This window comes from Helianthus annuus, chromosome 12, assembly GCF_002127325.2.
Source record: "Helianthus annuus cultivar XRQ/B chromosome 12, HanXRQr2.0-SUNRISE, whole genome shotgun sequence".
NCBI lineage: Eukaryota > Viridiplantae > Streptophyta > Magnoliopsida > Asterales > Asteraceae > Helianthus > Helianthus annuus.
This window is the reverse complement of record NC_035444.2, coordinates 130935861-130940669: the sequence shown is the minus strand read 5'-3', so window position 1 is coordinate 130940669 and position 4809 is coordinate 130935861. Positions and strand designations below refer to the sequence as shown.

The following is a 4809-nucleotide window of genomic DNA, read 5'->3' as shown; positions in this document are numbered from 1 at the left end:
TAGTGAAAAGACACACCAAAAACCGATTTTAATGAGCGGTTACAATTTTCCTCGTCATGTCCACCGTAATTTACGGTCATACCGTAAATTACGGTAATCTTGAAAATGTTACGGTACAAATAGACTGATTTACGGTGGAGACTTGTGCACTTTTCATGGCCGCCGTAATTTACGACCCCACCGTAAATTACGGTGGAGCTCTGACTTGCATGTTTTGTTAACTGTTTGGCTCCTTCCCTCCACGTGATGCCTCCAACCGTCAAATGATAATGATCATTGTTGTCTTTTCTTTTTTTCTTGCATGTGCCGTCCACAAAACCCAATCATGTGCGGCCTTTCATGTGTGATGGTGATTGAGGATGATTTTCTTAGAATTCAAGTCATGTCCTCTAATTTAATGTTCACCTCCCAAAAACCAATGTCAGCCGCCACTTATATGTCCACATATGTGATAATTGCCTCCCACTATTTAGATGATGATGACTGTTGTTATTTACCTTGTTAGCGGCCCAATCAACCAAGAATATCCAACATGTGCGGCCCATGTGATTGTATGTCATATATGTGCCGCCCACTATTGAGATGATAATGATTGTTTGTTGACCATGTGCCATCAAAGTCCACGTGAACATGTAAGGATGTTGTAATTGTTTACTGTTGTTTGGCGGCCCAATCCCAAAAGCATCCAACATGTGCGGCCCAATCACAGACACCCCACATGTGCCGCCCATCTTGCCCAATGATGATGTTCTTGTTTTATTTCTTGTGCCTCTCGAGAACCCCCACAAAAACAAATGGTATTTTTTTATTTAATTTTGCTTGTTGACTTTTGCTAAAACAATTGTGTCTTTCACATAGGTAGGCTGCCTCTTTCCTTGTAGATATTAATGAGATGTGATGGAAATTAATCTTTAGCCATTCCACTACAATGCCATGTACTTAACCTCACCGTATTAAGCGTTTTACCTGTGAAACCACACATACACCCATAGTTACTATATTCAAGCAAATACTCAAGTAAAGCATGGAATTTTAATCTTTTTAAACCATTTAAGGGTTGTCCAACAGACCACCCGTCACATCCCCACACTTACCCGTTGCTTGTCCCAAGCAACCCGTTCAAAAACAATTTCAACACCAAAGCGATCAAACATGCAAACCAAGCTAAATGTGCCGTCCTTTTACTAACCTTCAACCACATCATAAGACACACCCCTCGCCAAACTCTCGGTGACAAAAATTACAAGCATGTAATGCAAAACCACTCAATGCGTGTGTGTGTGTGTGCGACAATAAGCTTGTATAAAAATCAAGTCTCCTCCTATTGAGTATTTAGCATGCTTTAGAATCAAAGGGACTTGCGGGTTGTAACGGGGCTAGGTGTAAAGGTAGGAAAATGGCGGAATACATATGAAAAAGCTAATTGATTTGACCCGGTTTTTATTTCTACCACTAAACAAAGCAACCATCAAATATATACACAACTTCTTCAACATTCTCAACTATTATTGCAACTAAATACTTCTTTTTGTATTTTTCTCATATTTTTCTCTTTTTTTTTCATTTCTTTTCTTTCTTTTTTTTTTCATATTACATCAAACTCAACAATATATACAAGAACATCAATACTACATACTAAAGCTCCTAAACCGGGTCATTTCAAAAGGTAAAATTTTGTAGGAAGTAGGCTCGGGTCACAATCGAATGGTCTAAGGCTCAACATGGCTTTCTAAGGACCAAACCCCCACCCCTCACAATACCAAGCTCATATATGTAACATATGAGGTCCAACCCACCAATCCCACACTCTCACACATCTAGACGAGGCTTCCTAAAAGTCCTCCTATCATTTTCAAAAGCATGCTAATTCTAGGATTTAACAAGTATTCACATACAAGTTCTATTAACACAACAACACACACCGCCACTCAAACAATGAAATATCAATAACAATCATGTGTGGCTCAAATCCTCACCAAGAAAAGACTAAGGATGGGTGTCGGTATGTCAAATGGCACAATATCAAGTTTTCAAATTTTAACAATTTTCGCTTGTTAAAACTCCCAAAAATTTCCCAATGTCCCCACACTTGGGATACATTGTCCCAATGTATGGTTTTGAGGGAAGGATCGCTTTTAACCCAAAAACATTAGCTTACGCTAATACTCTCAAATCCCAAATTTCTTTTTGGATTTTTTTTTATATATATATTTTTTTTTACAAATGACACCATAAAGCAAACGAACTAACTACCAATACTTCAAAGCTAAAGAACATAACAAGACTAAGGAAAGAGTACATTGACCTAGTGAAGTTTGCCACAACAGATGTTGTAGATAATCCGACTTCCTATTACCACCTTCACACAAATATCCGTACATCCTCCCCACACTTGAGTGTTGCCATGGCCCTGAAACAAAGAAAACTAAAGAAATAACAAGATCAGTGAAAAACCTCGGGTTGCCTCCCGAGCAGCGCTAAGTTTTCAGGTCTTCAGCCAGACCGTACCACCCCCATTTATGGTGGTTCAAAGAAGTGGTTCCTATCACTTCCATCACTACATTGTGCCATTGAGGAAAATGCATCCATCTTGTTTTGACTCGATGGGTAATCAAATACGCTCTTGCTTGACCCCATATGTTTTTCTTCACGGTCCGGTGGGTGTTTTTTTTTTCATTCTTTGGAACACAATTTCACTAAACCCGCTATCCTTCGCCACAATAAAATCGTAACTAATCATCTTAGTTTGAACATCAAATGACAACTTACGATTCTTTTCAGTCATAGTAATGATTCCTTCTCTACAATCGATTTGCGCATTTGCCGTATAGAGAAACGGTCGACCCAAAATCACCCTTTGTTGCGATGCCATATTGGTAGAATCATAGTCCAAAACTAGGAAATCCATCGGGTATTCAAATTCTCCCAACTGAATCTTAATATTCCTAACCATTCCCCGTGGACGCCTCCAACTTCCATCCGCTAAGCTCACCATGGTGTATATACCTTCGAGTGGACCAAAGTCGTACATATCGTATAGATCGCTTGGTAGCACACTCACGCTTGCCCCATAGTCCAACAATGCGTGAGGGATTTTTAATTTTCCCACACGGATAGGCACGATTGGCACTCCATACTCTTTATCATTCTCGACTTCGGCATCTTTTTCCAAACCTGCATTCACTTGACACGAAGAAGTTAGACATTTTTCATTAACTTCGGTACTAGGAACGGTGCTTACCACATTGATGTTAATGCTTTTTATGTTCTTGGGATTTGGCACCGTATCACTCGGTAGCTGGCCTTTTGCTTTCTTTAAAATCGCCACGTCACTCGCAAGTTGACCCATTTGAGTGGTCAACGATTGGATGCTTTTGTCACGAACCTCGTCCTTTTGCATCCGAACCTCATCACGTTAGTTCATTCGTTGCATCTCCATTTGCATCGCCTTCAACATCTCCATCATCTCATTTCCACCCGAAGAGATTTGACCCGTTTGATACTGCCTTTGAAATCCTTGGTTTCCTTGGAAATTCGGGTTGGCTTGATTTGATGGATTCCCATACCGAAAATTCGGATGGTTCCTCAATCCGGGGTGGTAGGTATTAGAATTCCTGTTGTTGTAGTTCCTACCACCTCCCCCTGGACCTTGACCTTGAACCGCATGGACTTCCTCGTATTGCCCGTCCAACATCCCTTGGCAATTTTCAGCTGCATGACCTATTTCATTACACAAAGCACAAACATCATATATTTGGTTAGTGGTTTGAACATTACCATCATCTATGGCGTGCACTTGCGGTCGGGTAGTGGTCGGTCGGGCTCTTCTTGAAGCTTGAGCTTTCCTCTTTGACGTAGTTGCCATGCTTTCCAAGAACTCCCAATCTTCATTCTCATAGTTTGTTCCAAAAGTCCCACCGGTAATGGACATCAAATCGCGAGCATCTTCGGCACTCAACCCCTCGTGAAAAGCATTCATTAACTCCCACAATTCGATTCCATGGTGAGGGCAATTCTTTATCATCATATTGAATCGTTCGAACGCTTCATGGAACATCTCACCATGTTGTTGTTGGAAGCTCCTCAACCCCTTTCTAGCATCATTGGTCTTTTGGGCGGTATAGAATTCGTCTAAGAAAGTTTGTTGCATTTCCCCCCAAGTGTAAATAGATGCCGAAGGCAAAGTGTAGAACCACTTCTTTGCCTTATCCTCCAAAGAAAACTGAAATAAGACCAACTTGACTTCATCGGCCGAAAAACCTTGACTCCCAAAAGTGTTGCAAATTGAGTCATAGGCCTCTAAATGGAAATACGGCTCCTCCGTTGCTAACCCTTTGTACTTCGGTAAACTTTGCAACGAGTTTGTTCTTACTTCAAAAGTTCTCCCTTGGTTGTTGTGAGGGATAACCACCGGTGAAGGGTTTTGAGTAATGATTGGCCTGAAATGTGCCTCTATTCCCCTTGCTTGTTCCCTAAGATGCCTTCATGGAACACCCAATCGACCCCTTGGACGAATAGGACCTATTGGTCTTGGTATAGGCCCTTGTGGTGCAATTGGTTGTTGGGGTATCGGTGGGTATTGAATCGGCCTTTGAAATTGTGGTTGTACATGTTGTGGCCGAACTTGTTGCAATGGAATAGGTTGTTGTATTGGTGGCCCTTGTGGTCTTGGCCGAATATGTTGTGGTATAATTTGTTGTTGTGGCATTCCACCAACACTTGCCATCCCTTGAGATTGACTTTGCAAATACCCAAACTCCCCTTGATCACCATAACCTCCATAACCGTACAAATCATCTTCATAACCCT

General features: G+C 41.2%; 1 non-coding gene across 1 annotated transcript; it reads left to right on the top strand.

Annotated features, from left to right (window-relative positions):
* The first annotated feature begins 3995 nt into the window (after positions 1-3995).
* LOC118485212 lies at positions 3996-4101 on the top strand. The gene has a single exon (XR_004875517.1). It is a non-coding gene; the product is annotated as a small nucleolar RNA R71 (small nucleolar RNA).
* Positions 4102-4809: the final 708 nt, after the last annotated feature.